At 42.1% G+C, this 22963-nt stretch overlaps 1 pseudogene across 1 annotated transcript; it reads left to right on the plus strand.

Annotated features, from left to right (window-relative positions):
- The first annotated feature begins 6181 nt into the window (after nucleotides 1-6181).
- On the plus strand, nucleotides 6182-16877 carry LOC123149876 (disease resistance protein RGA5-like; annotated as a pseudogene). Its single transcript, XR_006474872.1, has 12 exons — nucleotides 6182-6488; nucleotides 6578-7404; nucleotides 7682-9725; nucleotides 10000-10055; nucleotides 13335-13495; nucleotides 13607-13859; nucleotides 14013-14223; nucleotides 14314-14446; nucleotides 14754-14981; nucleotides 15103-15246; nucleotides 16158-16263; nucleotides 16343-16877. The product of XR_006474872.1 is annotated as a disease resistance protein RGA5-like (transcript).
- Nucleotides 16878-22963: the final 6086 nt, after the last annotated feature.

Below are 22963 nucleotides of genomic sequence, written 5' to 3' on the forward strand. Positions count from 1 at the left end.
ACCCCCCTGGGCACGCCCCCCTACCTCGTGAGCACCTCGTGTGCCTTCCGGACTCTGTTTTCTTGCACGATACGTATTTTGGCTGGTAAAAATTCATTATATATTCTCCCAAAGGTTTTGACCCCTGTATCACGCAAATATCCTCTGTTTTTTTTGAGCTATTGCTGCTGTAGATTAGAGCAAGATGTCTTATCAAGAGTCAGTCGGGGAGAGCCGGGTATCTAATCCGGCACCGGAACCAAGGGCAAACAGCGACGCTGACCACTTTGGGCCAGCAACGGAGGAAGAGAGGGAGGCTGACTTGATGAGGGTAGATGCCATGGAGGATCAAGAAGTCACTTCTCGCTTCCAAGCTGGGTTCACGATGGGGGAACTACATAGCTCAGCTATTCCAAACTCGGTTATCCCTTCCAATGTTAGATTTTTTCTTATAAAAATATGAAGAGGAGTGTCACTTGTTCTCCCGAAGCTATGCAACACCCTTGGGTGCAAGGAGCCTTAGCAGTTACAGGAAAGCTTCGTAAGGAAATTATGGACCTCAAGCAGCAAGTCAATAAGCTTGAAGAGGAGAATCGTATCCTCAGAGGCATCATCGCCAAGAATATTACACCAACAACAAAGAAGGAGACATAATCACATGGGTATGGGCACTCCCCTTGGCAACTGCCAAGCTTGGGGGAGGTGCCCCGGTATCGTATCACAATCACAACTCCTATCTTTATCGTTTTTCTTAGTTCGATCCTATTAGTAGTATCTTGATCTAGTAGAATAAAGTTTATGGCGTGATCTAGTTTTGAGTTTTGCCTTATGATCTCTCCATGTAATCGAGTCCGTGAGCTATATAATAAAGATTAATGTTGAGTCAAGGGCTTGATTATTTTGCCATGATCTTGAGTGAATAAAGAAAAGAAGAAAAAGAATAAAAAGAAACAAAAAAGTTCATATTGATCTTATTGAAAGTAATGGCTTCACATAGAAAGAGTATGATGACTAAAAGTTATTGGGAGTTGGCAGACATAGCTTTGGTAATCGTTGCAATTAATAGGAAGTAATAAAGAAAGAGAGGTTTCACATATAGATATATTATCATTGACATCATTTATTGGGAGCACTCACTAAAATATGACATGCTAAAGAGTTGATGTTGGACAAGGAAGACAACGTGATGAGTTATGTTTTCTTATACCTGAGATAAAGTATGTTGTCATGGATCCTCTAACATGTTGAGCTTGCCTTTCCCCCTCATGCTAGCCAAATTCTCAGCACCAAGTAGAGATACTACTTGTGCTTCCAAAACCCTTAAACCAGTTTTGCCATGAGAGTCCACCATATCTACCTATGGATTGAGTAAGATCCTTCAAGTAAGTTGTCATCGGTGCAAAGCAATAAAAATTGCTCTAAATATGTATGATTGATTGGTGTGGGAGAAATAAGCTTTATACGATCTTGTGATGTGAAAGTAATAAAAGCGACGGACTGCATAATAAAGGTTCATATCACAAGGGGCAATATAAAGTGACGTTCTTTCGCATTGAGATTTTGTGCATCCAACCATAAAAGCGCATGGCAACCTCTGATTCCCTCTGCGAAAGGGCCTATCTTTTATTATTATCTTCTACCTTATGCAAGAGTCATGGTGATCTTCACCTTTCCTTTTTTCACTTTATCCTTTGGCAAGCCCAGCATGTTGGAAAGAACATGATATATATATATATATATCTAATTGGATGTAGGGGAGCATGAGTTATTATTGTTGACATTACCCTTGAGGTAAAAGGTTGTGGGGCGAAACTATAAGCCCCTATCTTTCTCTGTGTCCGATTAAACTCTGTAACCACAAGTATTGCGTGAGTGTTAGCAATTATGAAGGACTAGATGATAGTTGAGTATGTGGACTTGCTTTTTTAGCTCTGACATAGACTCTTTCTGATGTTATGATAAATTGCAATTGCTTCAATGACTGAGGTTATAGTTTGTTAGTTCTCAATAAGGTTTCTGATTCATACTTTTGCATTGTGAATAGGTCATCACTTGAACATAAGTAATCATATGACAATATCTATATGTGTTGATGTTATGAGAATAATCATGATGCCTTCATGTCCGTATTTTATTTTTATCGACACCTCTACCTCTAAACATGGGGACATATTTATCGTTATCGGCTTTCGCTTGAGGACAAGCGAGGTCTAAGCTTGGGGGAATTGATACGTCCATTTTGCATCATGCTTTTATATGAATATTTATCGCATTATGGGCTGTTATTTCACATTATGTCACAATACTTATGGCTATTCTCTCTTATTTTACAAGGTTTACATAAGGAGGGAGAATGCCGGCAGCTGGAATTCTGGGCTGGAAAAGGAGCAAATATTAGAGACCTATTCTGCGCAACTCCAAAAGTCTTGAAACTCCACGGAATATCTTATAATAAATAATGAAAAATACCTGCCAAAGATGAAGGCCAGGGGGCCCACACCCTGTCCACGAGGGTGGGGGCGCCCCCTACCTCGTGGGCCCCCTAGTGGCTCTCCAATGCCTATCTTCTGCTATATGAAAGCTTTCGTCGAGGAAAAAACAAGAAGCAACCTTTCGGGACGAAACTCCGCCGCCACGAGGCGGAACCTTGGCGGAACCAATCTCGGGCTCCGGTAGAGCTGTTCTGCCGGGGATACTTCCCTCCGGGAGGGGGAAATCATCACCATCGTCATCACCAACGCTCCTCTCATCGGGAAGGGCAATCTCCATCAACATCTTCACCAGCACCATCTCATCTCCAAACCCTAGTTCATCTCTTGTATCCAATTCTTGTCTCCAAGTCCGGGATTGGTGCTAGTAGGTTGCTAGTAGTGTTAATTACTCTTTGTAGTTGATGCTAGTTGGTTTATTTGGTGGAAGATCATATGTTTAGATCCTTTATGCATATTATTACCCCTCTGATTATGAACATGAATATGCTTTGTGAGTAGTTACGTTTGTTCCTGAGGACAAGGAAGAAGTCTTGCTATTAGTAGTCATGTGAATTTGGTATTCGTTCGATATTTTGATGAGGTGTATGTTGTCTAGCCTCTAGTGGTGTTATGTGAACGTCGACTACATAACACTTCACCATTATTTGGGCCTAGAGGAAGGCATTGGGAAGTAATAAGTAGATGATGGGTTGCTAGAGTGACAGAAGCTTAAACCCTAGTTTATGCAATGCTTCGTAAGGGGCTGATTTGGATCCATATGTTTCATGCTATGGTTAGGTTTACCTTAATACTTTTGTTGTAGTTGCGGATGCTTGCAATAGAGGTTAATCATAAGTGGGATGCTTGTTCAAGTAAGAACAGCACCCAAGCACCGGTCCACCCACATATCAAATTATCAAAGTACCGAACGCGAATCATATGAACGTGATGAAAACTAGCTTGACGATATTCCCATGTGTCCTCGGGAGCGCTTTTCTTTATATAAGAGTTTGTTCCGGCTTGTCCTTTGCTACAAAAAGGATTGGGCCATCTTGCTGCACTTTATTTACTTTTGTTACTTGTTGCTTGTTACAAATTATCCTATCACAAAACTATCTGTTACCACTTATTTCAGTACTTGCAGAGAATACCTTGCTGAAAACCTCTTGTCATTTTCTTCTGCTCCTCGTTGGATTCGACACTCTTACTTATCGAAAGGACTACGATAGACGTATACTTGTGGGTCATCAGTGATCGACCACGTTGGATTTTTAGAGCAAGTACAATAAGGTACAGTCAGCAGGCTATAAGGAGTAAAATAATATTTTTATTCTTAGTTGGAGGAGAGAGGATAGGAGAGAGAATGTAAGCGGGCTGCTGCAGCACGTGCTTCTAGACATTATGTGAGAGTGAAAGATGAGCCATGTATTAATAAATTAGCATATACTTATAGCTAATTGTTATATATGTTGGCTATAGAATTGGCTATTGATGCCATGACACTTTCTTATAGCCAGCAACTGGCTATACTATTAACCCTAAACCCTTATCAGACTATAGTTATTGATGCAAAGCGTTTACCGAAACCATTCGTCCCCACCCAACAAATGGACATAATAAATGCCTTCTTCCCATTCTCATGGTGCAAAGTGGAAGCCAATCCCATCTAGCAAGCAAAAAATATGTGTCAACATAATGTAGGAAACTAAGCAAGGACGATGACAATCAATGTGAAGCAAACAAAAATTAAGGTATCTTCAACGCGGACCCTCAAACTGCCTGCACACGTCTGAAGCGCATGGTCCAGACGTGTTATACCATCCAACAAGGTCATGTATCGGTCCACGGAGCGACCTGGACATACTTTTTTCTATAAACCAAAGACAAAGTGGGAGGAGCTTTGTCGGCGTCTGGACCGTTGCCACATCTGCGTCTAGCAATGGTGGCTCATCTAAACCCCTTCCCTCGCCCGCGCACTTCCTTCTCAAAATGACCGGCGCCGCTCCAAACCGTCAGTGCTGCATTCATTCCCGGCCAGTGTGGACACGACCTCTCACTAGCGCCGACATTAAAAGCGGCACGCCGGCCGAGAGAGCGCCCCCCCCCTGCGCCACTTCCCAATGCATGCGATTACTCCGCATTCAAATGACACCATGGTCATCCGGTGACCTACATTAATGACACATGGTTGCCGAGGAACCTACTCCTGTGCCACCGTCCATCCGTCTGCCGCCAACCATTGTCATTCGCCCGCTATACAAACTCTAGCCCTAGCCATAGCCACAGACATCCTCACATGGTCCCTTTCTTCTCTTCGCACCACGCCCACCATGGCCTACTCGCGCTCCAAAGCTCTCTAGGACGGACTATCGTCGGAGCAGAAGGAGACGGCCGCCTTTGCTGCCGGCTGGAAGGCCGATGACGTCCCAATGGAGGACACGTCCGAGGAAGAGTCGGCGCCCCCCTCGCCGGTGCACTGCAACATGACCATCGACGAGGCCGTGCCCACTACATGGACATGGTGTGGGAGGAGCGGTTCCGGGAAGCGCAGGCTGATGAGGCCTACAACCTATAGCTCCTCGAGGAGCACTAGTAGGCGGAGGACTTGCTCATAGTCAACAGGGCCATCGCGCCGGACGCGGACGCAGCGGAGCAAGCGACACTGCTCGAGTCCTACTGCTCCGCCCGGGAGATCCGTCGCTACCACTAGCAATACCGCCAGCGCCGGGCGGAACTGGAGGCCGCCTACAAGAAGTTCGACGTGACGGTCGAGGAGGTGTGGGGCAAGAGCGACGACGAGGAGGACATCGCCGGCTCCGCCAAGGCCGCGTTCCGCCGCTGGCAACAATGAAGAGCAGTGCATGGTTTGTCGCTGCCGCTCGTGTCCCAGGAAGGCCATCGCTCTTCCCCTCCACCAGAAGCCAAACTTGATGGACTGAAAATCATCGGCCTACTAGCCGCTCAAGCTGCGGTGACGGAGGCTGCGAAGACAGAGCTGGAGAGCGTTGAGGCGGAACTGAAGAAGGCGAAGGCAAATGCCGGAGCTTCAGTTTTCGGGGCTCATGGCCGGACATGGGGAACGGGCGCTAACGATCATTTAGATTAGGTTTAGACTAGGTGATTAGTTGAAGTATGTCCGGAATTATAACTTTTAGTTGAAGTATTATCGAAATGTAATGAATTTCGTCTGGTTTATATGAAATCCTCGTGTTTGCATGAATCTCTTTCGGTTTATATGAAAATTCATCATGTTTGCATGAATTTTGTCCGTTTAAATTAAACCATGGTTTAAATGTATGCGGGCAGCGTTGGATGGCGGCCTCCGGTATCTGTGTCCGTGGACTGGTTCCTGTCCATGGACGGATGCCGGAGCAAATTTGCGGGTCAGTGTTGAAGATGCCCTTAGATGGCTATCAACCCCAATACCTCCTTTGGTGTCTATTCAGAACTTGCTTGTAGAGACGGCAAAACTTGTACTTTCTCTCTCAGTTTACAGGGTGTGCGCGTACTCTTAGGTCGTCAATTTGACCAAACTAATACAAGTCATATATTATAAATAATATACCAATATAAACCTCATATGTTCTACTTTCAAACAGTATAATCTTTGTGTTATATAATTTATATTATGGTGATAAAATTAGCAACTTAGGTATACATGTAGGACTTGTAAACTGAGACGGAGGGAGTAGATAAGTTTGAGACCATTGGATGCGTTTTACTTATTTCTTTTCTTCTCAACCTAACCCTCCTTCTTCTTCTTCGATCTGGAATAGAAAAGGACTTTCCTCTTCCGCCCGGAGCCAACCTGCTGCATCTTGCCGCCGTCCTCGTCTTTGTTCTCGATTCTCAGGGAGGGAAATCTCGCCGGCTCCATTTCCATCTCTGACCCTGAGTCGCCGCCTCCCAATCCTTGACCCTGAGTCGCCGCCTCTTCTGCGGTGAGCGCCGGCGACGTCACCCGCTCTCCTCCACCGGAGGGGATTCTGCCCTGCTGCAGTCCCCGCATCGTCCAATTCCGGATATCTTCTTCCACAGGTTCCTTTTCCTCACTTTATTTATCCTCTTTCACTTACCGATCCAGTGATAGTGAAATACACCTAAAGATCCCCTTTTTGGTGACACAGAGCATCGTCATGGAGCCGAGCCCAATCAGTGCCTCGCTGGGCGCCATGGGCTCGCTCCCACGGAAGCTCGACGAGCTCCTGGCGACCGGGCACTGGGCACTGAAGGGGGCCGTCACGGATGAGATCGAGCAGCTGGCAGCCGATCTCCACACTCTGCACGAGCTCCTTGTGAAGCTCTTGAATGCTCAGGACCCTCCCCTGGCGGCGAGGTACTGGATGAAGGAGGTGCGGGAGCTGTCCTACGACATGGTGGACTGCGCGGATCAGTTCGTCCGCGCTGACGGCCGCGCCAAGATCCGCAGAGCTGCTCGCCGGAAGACTATCACCCGGTTGAAGCTCAGCCGCCTTCCGGAGAGGTGGAGGTGGCGCCGGTGGATCGCGGACAAGGTCTCAGAATTTAGGAGTCGAGCGCAGGAGGCGACCCATCGGTACTGGAGGTATAAGCTTTATGATTGCGCCTCAGATCCTGGAAACTCTGGTGTGGGCAGCCCTGAGCTTCCGGTTGTTTCGCTGGATACGGGTGATCTAGTTGGCATAGAAGGCCCAGTGGATGAGCTTCGCCGGTGGTTGATTGACGGAGAAGAGGAGCTCAAGGTAGTGTCGATTTTTGGTGTGGGAGGAATCGGCAAGACCACTCTTGCACAAAAATTATGGGGTATGCTCCGCGGACAGTTCGAGTGCCGGGCATTTGTGCGGACAGCCCGAAAGCCCGATATGAGGGGAATCATCAGGAGCATACTCTCGCAAGTCCGTCAGCACCAGCCGCCGGACCCTGGCGAGATGCCCCACCTGATCCGCGATCTCAGGGAATATCTACGTGATAAGAGGTACTACCTCAATTCCTAAATATAAGACGTTGGGGCAGTAATGTAGTAATGCTGAAAGAATGTCATTCCATGAAACTTGTGCTTTGACATTATATAAAAATCAGAGAGACAGAGGTGATCTTGCTAGCTAACCATGGTGTGCGCTGTATACCTGAACTTTCTGAATTCTCATATCCCAAAGAAACTAATGATGTACATAAGCTTATTTTCATTTTTCCATTTGATATTATCATTTGGTGTTTGGCTAATATGCATGTTTGTTTAAAATATTTGTCAGGTACTTTATTATAATTGATGACTTATGGGCTACATCAGTATGGGATGTTTTAAGTCGTGCTTTCCCAGAGGGTAATTGTTGCAGCAGAATAATAACTACAACAGAAACTATGGAAGTAGCTATGGCATGCTGTGGTTTTTGCCCTAAGCATATTTTTAAAATGGAATCTCTTAGTGATGATGACTCGGAGAAATTATTACTCCAAAGTTCTTGCCTCAGGGGTTCAACAATTTGATAATGTTCTACCCCAGATTAAGAGAAATTGTGGTGGCTTGCCATCAGCAATCATCATTGCAGCCAGCCTTTTGGCAAGCCAACCTGAGAAATTAGAGCAATTGGGATGTATGCAGAATTCTTTTGGGGCAAACCATACCATGGATGGATTTATGGGGCAAATATTAAACATGAGTCTAAGTAGTCTTCCACATTATTTAAAGACATGTCTGCTTTACCTTAGTATCTGTCCAGAGGGCTGCCAATTCTTGAAAGGTGATTTGGTAAAGCAATGGGTAGCTGAGGGCTTCATATGTGCAAAAGAAGGGGAAGACATGGAGGAAGTTGCCGGGAGCTATTTTGATGAGCTTGTCAGTACAGGCCTGATCCAAGCTATGGATATCAACTATAATTATGAGGTTTTGTCTTATTCAGTGCATCACATGGTACTTGATCTCATTACATACAAGTCCATTGAAGAGAATTTTATCACTCTAGTCGATTTTTCTCAAATGGCAATACCGGTTACTGATAAAGTTCGTCGATTGTCGCTCCACTTTGGTAGTGCAACATATGCAACCATGCCATCAAGTGTCGGATTATCATAAGTTCGATCACTCTTCTTTTCTGGCTTGTTTAACTGTGTGCCTTCATTCATGGTGTTTAAGCTTCTTCGAGTTCTAATTCTTCATTTTTGGGGTGACATTGGAAACACGAGTTTCAGCCTTGAAGGAATTTGTGAACTGTTTTGGTTGAGATATTTGCAGGTCACATGTAATGTCACTGTAAAGCTTCCAGATGAGATTGAACCGATGAAACACTTGGAAACACTGGAAATAAATGCAGAAGTATGTGCTGTTCCACCGGACATTGTTCGACTTTCTAACTTGTTGCATCTCCGTCTTGGAAGTGGGACAAATCTACCCGACGGGGTTGGGTGCATGAGGTCTCTACGTACACTCATGTATTTTGACCTTGGCAGTAGCTCTGAAGACAATCTATGGGGCCTTGGCGATCTTACAAACCTGCGGGATCTTCATCTCACCTATTCTTTGTCACTATCTGGTGAACATTTGAAGGAAAAACTGATAGCTCTGGCTACATCACTTGGGAAACTGGGTAACCTCAAATCTTTCACGTTGGCTTCTGGTACTGCTGGCACGGCTGTTCTTTTTGATGGCTCGAGGAGCATGTACTCTACTCCTGTCTTTCTCGAGAGGCTTGAGTTGTTACCATCGATATGCGCCTTTTCTAGATTTCCCAAGTGGATCGGACAACTCTACAAACTCTGCAATTTGAAAATTGCTGTTAGAGAACTGCTGATGAATGATATTGATAGCCTCACAGGATTACATTCCCTCAGGGTTCTCTCATTGTGTGTCCAGACAGCTCCTGAGTGAAGGATCGTCTTCAATGATGGGGCTTTCCCAGTTCTCAAGTATTTCAAGTTCAGGTGTGGTATACTTTGCATGTCTTTCATGTCAGGAGCCATGCGCAATCTTCGGAGGCTCAAGCTACGTTTTAACACACATATTGGAGAGAAGTATGATAATATGCTTGCCGGAGTTGAGCACCTTATAAATCTCCAGGATGTTGCTGGACAAATTGGGGCTGCCACCGAATCTGGCTGGAGGGCCTCTGAGTCAGCATTCAAGGAAGCCATTAGCAAGCATCCAAGGTGTCCAAATTTTAGTGTAAAATGGGTGGATCCGCTTGAGGAAGAATATCGTCATTCAGAAAAACAGCATCAGAGGCAAGAAAGAGGGTTATTAGGTGAAATACACGGGGTTCTAGAGAAAGCTGAAGACACAAACAAATATGATGATGACTGGTATGGATCTTTCTTATTCTAGCAGTAATTCTTCGCAAGATCGCTGTTTTTTCATTCACTTCTTTCCTCCAGTCTGAACATTTTTCTCTGGGCTCTGGGCAAAAAATTATTACGTGAAAGACCCAAGTGCTATAGAAAATATTTACTGGAGATTTCCTGTACCGTAAACCATTTAGGATGAAGTTGTGCCAAACCAAAGCTTACAATATTATATTATCAGTTTTATCTTATCGTCTGATAGTGTTTTAACCAAAAGTAAATATGTTATCCTCAGGTTGTCACAAAATCCTGACCTGCCATCTAGTGTCGCTTCATGTCATCCGAAGTCAGGTATTTCTGTTTCTTTCGTGCCCCATTTACTTGTACGCTACAATCAGGTCATCCACAAATATCAAACTCCTTGTGGATTTGGATAGCTTCGTAAAATCCCTGACTAGTGATATCTTCTGCGCAGGAAGTTGGGATGAGTTCTTTTTTTTTTTTTTTTGCAATTACAAGGTAGACACACACATCATCTCACATGCGCACCCCATAACACGTGCGAGTGCGCTCCCAATGCATTGGCTCTTTAATGTGTTATCCGAGGTGGTGGATAGTTTTTAGAGACAACCACCCCAATGCATTGTCTCTTAGATGCTGTATCTAAGGGTGTTGCATTTAATTGGGTTAAGGATCACATTTGCATCTCAACAGTGGTCTAGTTGTGGAGAGAAACATAGGAAGAGAAGCCACACCGGATCAGAGCATTAATTACACTTCATATTGAAAGGAGCAAAGAGCCTTATCTCCACTAACATACAATTCTCCCCTTTCTCTTCTTTAATTATCATGACATCTCAGAACTTGCATTCGATGTTTGTTTGGTGCTAGAACTTTAAAAATACGAATTTTTGGTCAACTAACTTGACATCACGTGCAAATACGGTCACAAAACATGTATGCGGACGTATCATGGTGTATGGCCCCACCTGTCAGTGAGTGATGGCGCTCGGCCTACTCATTTTTGCACAAAACACCCTTGCATTTTTATTTGTGAAAAAAACCGACCGCCGCATTTTACACAAAACCCCCTCACTTTTTATTTGCAGAAAAGCTAACCTTTGTACTCGAAAAATGTACGAAAATTAAAACAAAAAATAGGGGCACTAGTTCTCGAACCCCAACCAATGATCATGACACAAGCCACTCTAACCATTCTAACCTTCACATTCCCATATCATGACTGGATCGCAAACCTACATGTACTAAACGTGGAGCTTAAATCACATTCATTCTTTCCCATCTATGAGCAGTGGGTCCCACCTGTCATTACACAGTGAAAATTCACATGAATAAGTATGGCCGCCAGCTCTCTAAACCACAAACAAAGAGTAGCATACAACACGTTCTAGCCACTACAACCTGCGCATGTACAAATCTACACTGAATAACTATTCTTATTGTACTAGAAGCTTGTAGATAGTATTTAAACTATAACTTCAGCAATAAAAATAACGTCTAAATATACGTGTGTTCTAAATATTGTACATACAAACGAAATAACCTACTTTTACTCCTCCTTCAGAAGAAGCTAGGGTTGTGCCTCTCGCCGATGCCGCCGCAGGTCCGCCTCGTCTCCGGTAGCCCTAGGGCCATGGGGCACGGTGGATCCTGCCAACGTCTGATAGGAGGGCTCCGTTGTTAGTCGTTCCTTTGAGTTTTGTTAGGTTTTGTGTCCTACTCAGGAAGGCGAGACGGCGGCGTTTCCCTGAAGATGGAATAAAGGTCTGCCCGCCTAGCTCCCGTTCCGGTGGTGCGTCTAGAATCATTGGTGGGTGTGTGTGGAGGTGTGTCTCCGGCGGATCTATCCTCGATGGATTTGCTCAGGTCAGGTTGTTGTTCGTCTGTGTTCGTGTGTCTTCGGGTTGGATCCTTTAATCTACGTTATTCTTCATCAGCGGCGGTCGCTGTTCTGGTGCGCTGGTCCTATGGGGTCTTACCACGACGACTTCCCGACTGTCTGCTACAACAAGTTGTGCGCGACTCCGGTGAGGGAGAGGCGATGACGACGGCGCGCCTTTGGCTCGCTTCAGTGCTTGTAGTCGTCGCTAGGTGGTCTACGGATCTTGATGAAAATTTTATTATCTTCGTTGTTCGTTGTAGGTGTTCGTTGTACTGCCATGATTGAACATGAATAGGATGGAAGTTTTCTCGCAAAAAAAATTAACCTACTTTTAAATTTGTTCATGCATTATTTAAAAAATATTCATCTATTTAAATATTTTTTATGAATTATAAAAATGCTCGTATCATTCAAAAATAAATAAAATTTCCACATAATTACAATTAAAATATTATTTTAATTATACAAACATTTCAATAAATATTTACACATTTGTATCTCTAATGTTTGTATAACTAAAAGTATTCATAATTTAAAATATACACTGTTTATATGAATATTCAACTCCTGTCTAATACTTCAGTTATATATATTTTTAATATAAGTCATGTGTAAAAATTATACACAAGTGAGTATTCGTGAATATTTAGTAAATGTTTGAATTCTTCATTTTACATAATTTAAATATAAGCTACGAGTGTATAATTCTTTTGATTCCTTAAACATATTTATTAAAAAAATCAATGTCGGTATTAACTAAGTATTTTTTATATAATACACAAGCTTATATTAAAAGGTTTTTATTTACTAATGATTGTTTTTATGTATAATATTTTTCTACCATAACTTTGCAATTACATTTTACAAATATCTTCAAAATAATAACAAAGTGCAAAATGAGCCGCAGTATATGCAACTCATTTAAACTCCACATGTGTCCGTACTCAGTACATGTATATTTATGGTACGTGGATCGGCTAGAGTGTCTCGGCTTGTATACGTCGGTCTGGTGCTCGAGACCTGTCTTCCTTTAAAAAAAAATTGTATCTAAGCTCCACCGTGAGTACATGTAGGTTTGCTATCTTACCAAACATTCGTACGTGAAGGCTGTGTTTCCTAGACTGGCTTGTGTAGTAAACATGGGTGTGCAACATGGTTCGAGACCCGGTCCCCCCAATTTTTGTACCTATTTGCAGTACAGTGGTCAGCTCTTTTGCAAATAAAAAAAGCAAGGTGGTCTGCTGTAAAAATGCATTGCAGTGGCCACTTTTCCCGCAAATAAAAAATGCGAGGGTGTTTTGTCCAAAAAATGAGTTGACGGAGCGCCATGGCTCACTGACTGGTGGGGCCATACACCCTGATACATCCGCATACGTTTTTTGTGACCGTATATGCACGTGATGTCAAGTTAGATGATCACAAATCCGTATTTTCAAAGTTATAGCACTAAACTGAACATCAAGCGCAAGTTCTACGACTTCCAGTGATATTACCTCTTTTTCCTATGAACTGTGCTAAGAAACAAGCATTGGGAGTGCCCTAAGCATGCCCTGGCCCTGGTGGCGGAGGCAATTAATTCACATTACCCCTCTTATTACTGTAAAACATTTCTCATGGTTGTGGACCTGTACAGATCAAATTACTGTTTGATAGTAACCCAGATTATTTTAGAACATACATTTTAGATGAATTAAAATGACCTGCTGTTATTTGTTTCATGTGACTAGAAAAAACAGCTGAAGCTAGCAAACATCATGTCCTGGAGAGCATGCTATGTGATGAAAGTGCTGAGCCGAAAGCTCTCGATTTATCACTCCTGGAAGACATCACAAATAATTTCTCTGATGACCAAGAGATTGGTAGAAGCGAGTTTGGAGTACTTTACAAGGTATACCTGCTTCTTAATTGAGCAATCTTTGCCATACTTTAGTGAAATGCTAAATATGGAGAGATAAAAAACTGAATGCTCATGCTCATCCTAACACGGGAAGTTAAACAGGGAAATCTTCAAAATGGAAGTACTGTTGTTGTGAAGAAGCTTGCAATTGCAACTGATGACAAACTATTTCTGGATGGTGTCCACGGCCTAACGAGTGTTAAGCACAGCAACATAGTAAGGTTTCTAGGTTACTGTGCTAACACACACGGGAATGTGACTAAGGAAAGAGGCAAAAGTATTTCTGTAATGGTGCAAGAGAGGTTTATGTGCTTCGAATATCTTTGTAATGGAAATCTTCAGATGTATCTTACTGGTATGTATGGTGATGGGTCCAGTTTATTCTTTTTTTTACTTTTCTTTATCTTTCTTTATTTATGATCACTTGGTCTGAATATCTTCGCTATTATGGCATGCCTCATTAGGCTACTATGACATATTTCCCGATGTTCTATGTTTACTCCTACAGATGAATCTTGTGGATTTGACTGGCACACGCGTTATCGAATAATTAAAGAAATTTGTCAGGGTTTGCATTATCTACATGATAAACGCATTGCTCGTTTAGACCTCACACCAGGCAACATACTATTTGATGAGAAAATGGTACCAAAAATAGTGGACTTTGGTTATTCAAAATTCTGGGGTGAAGACATAAGTCGAACTGGCCTTAGATCGCTGTAAGCAAAGTCTCTGTTGAGAACCCTGTAGTTTTATCAAACATTAATAGGGCTGGAATTCGTCTGTGCCTGATACCAATTCTTGTGCAGGGCTTACATGGCTACGCCAGAATACTTGGACGGGGGAGCAATCACATACAAGTCTGACATATACAGTTTGGGGGTTGTCATTATGCAGATAGTGACTGGACGGAATAAAAAGGATTGCTCAAACACAGCTGGTGTAAGACTAATTTTGTCTAACAACTTTGCAGATAAATATGCTTGATAGCATATTTGGTACACTTGAATTTAATGCATAGTCAAATGGCAACGAAGAGAAGATAAAAATCTGACAATAGAGATAACTAAAATGTGATCATAGCACAACTTTCTTTTTGTTTCTCTTGTCTTGGTTTAGTGCAAACTAAATGCAGTGTTTCTTATTTCACTTTTTTCTGTGCACATTTGAAAAGCTATTTGAATTTAGCATGTAGTTACAATAATACATATGCTTCCGATATTTAATTCTCCTTTTTGCAAACTGATAGGTACTTGAAAATTGGAGAAATAGGTTGAAATTGGATATGTCACCAGGACACAGATCACTGGAAACATGTTACCAGCAAGTAAAAGTATGCGTCGAGATAGGGATGAGCTGCATGGACCATAACCCAGGGAACAGATCCACTACACAGCACATCATCCATATGTTTGATAAAACTGAAGTTACTGAGCAGTCAATTAGAAGTGACGTAGGTAGTTCATATCTACAGCAGGTATGATCACTGACGGCATTTATATTTGCTCTCCCTGATTTCATTTCAACTGAGAACCTGTTTTAACCTTCATATTTTCGCTGCAAATAAACAATCTTTCTAAGTTGATGGTTACATGCAGATGATTGCTCGTTCTAAAGAAATATTCAGACTGGTAGTTGCAGAATAAGAAGTTTCACAAGCAAGCAAAGCTGCAGAATCAAAAGCGTCACCGGCAACCATGGTTGCAGAATCAAAAGCGCCATTGGCAACATACTCGCATAAGGTGAGTTCCCTCTTCAACAAACCGAAAGACCTTCATGATTTTTTCCTTGTAATTAATACTTATACCTGAAAAGTTCTTAGCTTGAATAGTTTTTTTTTAAAAAAACACAATGAGATTAGAGCTTGACTATAAGTAGTTTTGACCAAAATCTGATCTGTAAAAAATGTCTGACATTAGCGTGATATAGCAAATGTAAGAGACGAGAGAATCAGTGATCCGACACATAGGCCAACTAATTCTTAGGTGCATGAGGACCAAATATGTACACTAAGATACTCCCTCCGTCACATAATATAAGAGCGTTTTTGACACTAGTGTAGTATTTAACACCGAACACACACTTTCCCTTGCGAAAACATAACCTTGTCTGCAATAAACGTACTATGGCCTTATATATCGGCCAAACCCGTCTATTTGGAAAGAAAAACATAGCCTATCTCTCTCTAATGGAGCTAATTATACAGCTGCCGTGCCGACGCGAGTGGTACACAGCCATTATGCCATGGTTGAGTTCCAATGATAGAAATATGAGTTCCAATCGTGGGACCACAGGCGGAGCTTAGTTAGAGTCAGGGCTCAAGAGGACCCGTGGCCCGGCCCTCCTTTGGAACAGAAATTTGACTACTAAATTGTTAATTATGTGTAGCAACCAATAGCATGCTGGAAAGTATCCTGAAAAAAGTGTAGGATGGAAAGTGTTTATCACAGCTTGCAAGATTTGGTGATTTGCCCTCTCCCCAATCTTGTTCAAGCTCCGCCAGATTTATGTGACGTGACCACCACTGTTGAAAATCCAATTGAGGCGACGCACTAGATAACCGTTGGTTAACAAACGGCAGGTTGTGAGTATGATTTGATAGGCTGCACGAGATTATTTTCACCTCTACCTCATCACCTTTTCTGCTTGTCAGTTTGTTCCGCAGCGTTTGACCGCGGGTAAAAAGATTGTTATCAAGTTGAGTGCACCAAGCCCAAAAGACAAGTCCAAAGTGCTGAAGTTGGTGAGCAAAATACAAGGTACATACCCATTGAGCGGATGCATTTTGACTTCCTTTTATGCATTACTTATCAGTACTGGTATATATATGGCTGCAAGGTGTGGATTCCATGCGTATAACCAGTGACGGCAAGGACTTGCTAGAGGTGATTGGCGGCTTTGACCCGGTACAAGTGGTTTCTAGCCTGCGCAAGAAGGGCTTCCCCTCCGTCCAAATCATCAGTGTGGGGCCAGCGAAGGATGCCGAACAGAAGTCGACACGGGGCACTGCACAAGGCAAGTCGAAGTCAGCCCCAGAAAAGACCATCGAGTATCCAAAGTATTTAGGAACGGAGGGAGTAGAATGGAAACTTCATGCCATATCTCAGGTGGGCTTGGTGGTTTGCTAGCGTACGCCGCTGACTAGCTGATGGCCTGCTCGCCTGCTGATCCTGATGGAGGCCCCAAGCCCGTTGCTGCCATGGTGGACGCCCGTTTTTTCTCTTTCTTTTCTAGTCAACAGGTCTTCTGTGCATCACCCAAGGACTTATTTGTGCTTTATGTTTATTCGGTGTCCTTTATGTAATAATAACTGTGATGTAGATAAATGTCGGGTTATCTTGCCAGCTGCAGCGAAAACCTAGTCTTGATCTCAGAGAAAGTGAAACTAACTAAGCAAAGCATGTTGCCAAAATGCTGGCCTGTTTTGTCGGCCCTTTTTGGCAGCGGTGGGGAGCCATAGTTTCCACCCCGAATTCCTATTCGCCGCACATTGCGGCAAAATGCTGGCGGAAAGCACACGAGTTTCGAGCGAGCCCCGAAACAGGCCGGCCCATTTTAGCTATCTAGTTTTGAGAGCATTCCCGTCCGTTTTTTCATGGTTTTTTTTTGTGTGCCTTTTCTTCGTTCTGTTGTTCGCTTTAGTGGTTTTCTTTGGGTTTTGTTTTTTTTAAAGTTCCCTTTTAAAAAATATTCATAAATTTCAAAATTTGTTCCAAATTACATAAAATGTTTGGTATTTTCAAAAAAATTGGCGTTTTAAATATTTGTTTGGAAATTCAAAAAAGGTTCCAGTTTCAAAAGTTTGTTAAAAAATAAAAACAATTCATGTTTTTATTTTATTTTACAAATTTGGAATTTCAAAAATGTTCCAAACATGGGTGCTATAGTACACCGTTCACTACCGTACATCGTACCATTACAGTAAATTCAAGCTGCTATAGTGCTCTGTTGTTACGTGGGTCGGCCAAATACGGGAGCGCGCCTATGAGTCACGGTGTTATTGGACGCCCAGTTGGTCCACCCCCCTAAGACAGCACGAGCACACATGTGAGCCCATTAGCACCGGCCGCATAAAACCACTGACATGAAAGGCTCACTGAAAGCCAACATGTAAAAAAAAGAACTTGCAGACCATTGTTTCCGTTGGCGCCAACACACAAAATAGAACAACTCCCTGCGAAATCCATGTGAAATCCCGCTGCGCCGGATCCTTCTAGTTGGCATTGTTCGACACTAAAATGATATTACTCTCCACTGTCATGTTGAATGAATTCTGGAGTCTCCGGAGAGGAGACTGCAGCTCCATAGTTGAGAGGAGACCACGCCGCACCCACCGGTCACCGTGACCGCAAGATTTTAGATGAAGCATGTCTCTTATTCTCTCTTCCCTGATAAAAATATCATTATAATATTTACAAATTTCTCCCTCTGTAAAGAAATATAAGAGCGTTTAGATCACTAAACTCTTATATTTTTACGGAGGGGCCGAGGGAGTACTTGACATGGATATTGTTTTCTATGCATTTAAATGTTTTGATAACATTTTATATATACATGCATATTCATTATTTTGATGCTTATATTGAAGGGCAGGTGTTCTGGTTTCGCCCTGGGCCCCCAAAATTTCAGGACCGGGCCTGTTAATAAGTCATAGTCTGGTAACTGGCTCTACCGGTAGTGTCTAGTTCCAAATTCAATTGAATATAAACGAACGATGGACTAAGCAAAGTTTGGATCTGCATGCACGTACAATTTTGCGTTAAGTTTAAATATGTTGGTAATAATCCAAACAGTCTTAGTTGCATAGTCGAAAAGCTAGTGGCGACTTAGTTGCATTTCTTTTTGCCTTATCAAAATATGCCCTGATTTGCGACCACCACCGTCGATATTTCAGACGACTAGGAGTAGTTCGGTGTCGCTGTTGTCGAATTGACCAGCGAGCCTGACGATTGTCTCCAGGATACGCCCCTCCTGCAGCGTAAAGTGTCTGCACCACAACCTCCTTGATCACATGGGCAATACAAAGCCTGACGATTAATATTCTTGTCCAAGCTGCCGTCCGGCATCGGCCGTACACCCGCAACACAATACATCTCGGTGGCGGTACCATCTCTCGTGGTCATGAGCATGAGGACTTGTTCAAAATCCAGTAACCATACATTAAACACACAAATGGCTATTGTTCTCCATGTTATGTTTTCTTGAAAAAACAGTAGGTGTTTGCGGTAAGTTTCCAAATGCTAATAAAAAAAATGTTTTCGAGCAATTACATTCATAAAAAAAATGGCTCGCTTCCGTGTATTAGCTCACTACGAAGAAAAAGAGAAAATTGTGAGGGAGGAGGAACGTAGCAGTAATAATGTTACTCAATTTTTTTAATAACTCATTTTACTTGTATAGGATTACTTCGTACTCCCTCCGTCCTCTAAAGAGTGTACCTTCAACTTTTTTTTTGTGGGGGGGGGGGGGGGGGGGGGGGGGGGGGGGGGTCAAACTATCTCAAAGTTGACCGAGTTTGTGCAAAAATATATCAATGTTTCTGAAACCAAATAGGTATAAGATGAAAATATATTTTTATCATCAATCTAATGCTACTAATTTGATGGCATAAATATTGATGTATTATTGTATAAATAAGGTCAAACATAAAATTGTTTGACTTTCCAACAAAGTTGGAAGTACACTCTTTAAAGGACGGAGAGAGTACTTGAAGTATTTAATCCTCTTAATAGAGCACTGCCGACTACATTACAACTTCTTGTATAAATTCCAGAAGAACTGAGGCGACTACAAGACATGGCTGAACTATGTGTTAAGCCTAAGTTTGCTACTCATAAATGTCCATCTGCGTACCATTTTACGATTTTTCATTTCAAATATTGTTTTCTGTATTTTTTTCATTTTTATTAATGTTTTTATTAGAATTTAATTATCAGCTTTTCCTAGGCAAATGCAAGATTTTTTTTATTATATTCATGAATACCGTTTGAAACACGTGACCAGTTTTTTCAAAACATGACAAGTCTTTACTTTTTACTCCATCACAACCAGTACAACATAAGTAGGACGTAGGGTTTTAGCTCTTCTAGAGGGCCCGAACCTGGGTAAACATCGTGTCTCTTGTTTGTCATGTTACCATGTAGCCGAGATCACCAACTCGGGACACCCTACCCGAGATTCGCCGGATTTAACCCCGACACCAGGGCGGCTAGGTTATTTTGTGACTACTTGCTTCAGATGATATCTCCCTACAACTTTTTAAGATTCAAGGGCACTGACCCTAAACAAAGCATATGACACAAAGCGACTTGATAATGCCATTGGCACATCTCCTCTGATGGAAGTATGTCCTAGAGGCAATAATTATTATGTTATTATTTATTTCCAGGTTTATTATTTATTTTTGTATTCTATGCTATATTTGCTATGTTTTTTTAATATGTGATTGAGAGGAAAACCCATGAGGAGGTGTAGAGTTATAAACGATAAAACTAGATTCCTACTTGCCTATAGGACTAGCTCAAAGTGTTGATTAATGATTCTGTTTTCCCGATCATGGGCATGACCATAATGCTGTCGACATTTGAGAGCATGAGGTTGGAAGATGACTCGTGTTGAATTGACCCAAGTTTTTTTGTTATACTTAGAGATTATATCGTCTGAAGTCTATATTCCATAACACAGGAGTTAATGTATGCATGATTCCTTAGACCATGAGAGTATCGAGTCACTCTTACCATACATTGCACTTTGGGGTTGTTCCGACGTCATCTGTAATAGAGTGATCATAACAACAACTTACAGGTTCATCGAAAAATGTATGACGAGGGACTACATAGCTTGAGACTGGGATTTGCTCCACCCACGATGGAGAGATATTCTTAGACCCTCTCTATGTGATGTCATCCATCATAGGGATACCATAACACGAAAACGAGAAAAGAGAACCAAACCGATAATGAGGAAGAGCGGTATAGTGAGCATGTGTTGATCTCGCGGGGATACCGATATATCTTGGCTCGGGTTTTGTAACATATCGCGGAGTAGAAGGAACAACATATGATAACCAACGGTTCACTCGAATATCATTCATGTAAGTATAGGGATCAATATGGATGTCCACGGTTCCGCTGTTGATCATTGAATGAAAGGTGTTTTCGTTCATGTGTATGTCCATGGCAGGGTCACACACTTAAGGTATTACAATCTGTTGAGTTCTATAGGAGTCTGGAATATGATAAAATATCACCGGAAATGTTTCAGGAAAAAAATGTTTCTAGAGAAATCAAAAGCGTTTCGGGGTTACCAGAAGAGTTTCGGAGAAAATTGGGTAATGATATGTAGGCAAATGTTTCCGCGGACCTAAAATAAAAAATAGAGAAGTTAGATGATTATCTTTTTTTAGAAAGCTTAGGTAATTATCTAGGAGTCCCTAGAATTTATTTAGAGTTAATGGGCTAAGAGAATTATTAATTGGCCTAATAGTGGAGAGTTAATGGGCCCTAAGGCCCATGTAGTGGAGGCGCTCCCCCTTGGGCTTATTTGACAAGCTAAAGGGGGAAGGGAACTTGGAGGAGGACTCCCCCCTAGGCCGACACAAGGGAGGGGAGGAGCCCCTCCTCTAAGTCGGCCTCCCCTCCAATCCACCTATATATACTCGAGCTTTTTGCCCTTTTGCAACACACACGTTCTATTGATGGGAGCCTCCTCCAGTTTTCTCTTGTTCTAGTTCTAGTTTAGACTTGATCTAGATTAGATCTAGTTCTAGTTTTCTCTAATCCATATAACTAGCAAAAGAGCCCGTGCGTTGCAACGGAAGAAAAAACACAATACACACTCTTAACCGAACAACCATCACTCAAGACCATAATAGGTCCATCTCATTTATTTTAGCGACGCATCATATTTGTGTTGCCGCTTATCCTTCTTCTCACCCTCGCCAGCGGTGGCCTTAGTGTTCACACAAACCAAAACGTGTTAGAATGCGGTTAATCCTAAGACGTCTCTCTCTCCCTCTCTCCTCCCTCTCCCTCTCTCTCCCTTTCTCTCACACTCGCGATGAGAAATCTGTTGTTTTCCCTGCGACGTATTCAGAGGTATGCATGTGTAGTTCTCGATGTTTTCTTTTCCCTATATGACTATAGTGGGTGTTTATTTGCAATCTGGATCGCCGCCTGCATGAAAGAAAAATGGGTCGTGCGCTATAGTTATAACTTTGCTTCCAAAACAATATTTAAAAAATATTTAATAGGTAAAATTAACATCATATACATATTTCACACATTTTTCTAATCAAATTTCATATATAACATATTAAAATTGGAGTTACGGTTTAAAAGATACGTATAATTTAGAAAACCATTTGTTTGAATTAAATATCTTCAAAAATAATATTTATAAATACTTAACATGTTAAAATAATCTTATATTCATATTCTACATATTTTTCTAATGAAATTTCTTATATAACATGTTTAAGTCGGAGTTACGGTTTAAAAGATATGGATGGTTTAGAAAATCATTTGTTTGACTTAAATATGATCCGCGGATGGAATACCTAAAAAGTCAGGTTTTTTTTTGAAAAACTGTAAAAAACGGTTCAGCGTGACTTAAATCTGGATTGCGGGTTGATTTCATGAAAACGAGGGGCTTTTTTGCAAATTGGCGCCACGGACGGGCAGAAATCCTACGTGCTTTATTATTAGGTAGAGTTAGAGAAGCCTCGCGAGGTTCTGTTCTCCTTCCTCTAATTCTCCGGCGACGTCTAGCTCTGGTCAGCGTAGCACTGCCAAATCATGAAGCTCGTACACGTGCAATCCGTGGAGAGGTCGTGCTTTCGGTCTTAGATTCTAAGGGTCATGTGTGAATAATTCAAGGGATTTTATCAACAATCTACACCAACTCTTTTTCTGCTGCAACTCAAAGTTGGTAATGATCCGATTTAAACCGGTAATGCATCTTCATAGTGTTCTTGGGTTCTTGATTCGTACGACGATTTTGTTTTATTTTTTACTATGTTTCCTACATCCTCCACTTGGTCATGTATGCTCTTGTATCACATATACAAGTCAGGTCACTGCGCATCTGCCCATGTTCTTGAGTTGTTGTGAGCGGTTCTTTATACAGTTTGATCTCAGAATACATGCTTGTGTCTTGATTCTAAAGTTATTAGGTTTGTTGCATGCTAAAACAATATCCTCACATGTAACTATCTGGGGATGACAAGCACATATGATACGATGTGTTTTGCAGCCTTTCATTTATTTTTTGTAGTTGGATGGCATACTCTGGCTGATTCTCTTTGGTACTCACAAGGAAATAAATATGGATGTTAGAGCATTGTACGGATTGTACAAAACAAGTTTTGCAATGTTGTGCCCAACGATAACTTGGATGTCGTCATCTCAGTATGCCGCTTTTTGTGCTCCTATACCCGTAACTATATGTGAAATACTCCAA

Source organism: Triticum aestivum, chromosome 7A (genome assembly GCF_018294505.1).
Source record: "Triticum aestivum cultivar Chinese Spring chromosome 7A, IWGSC CS RefSeq v2.1, whole genome shotgun sequence".
Classification (NCBI taxonomy): domain Eukaryota; kingdom Viridiplantae; phylum Streptophyta; class Magnoliopsida; order Poales; family Poaceae; genus Triticum; species Triticum aestivum.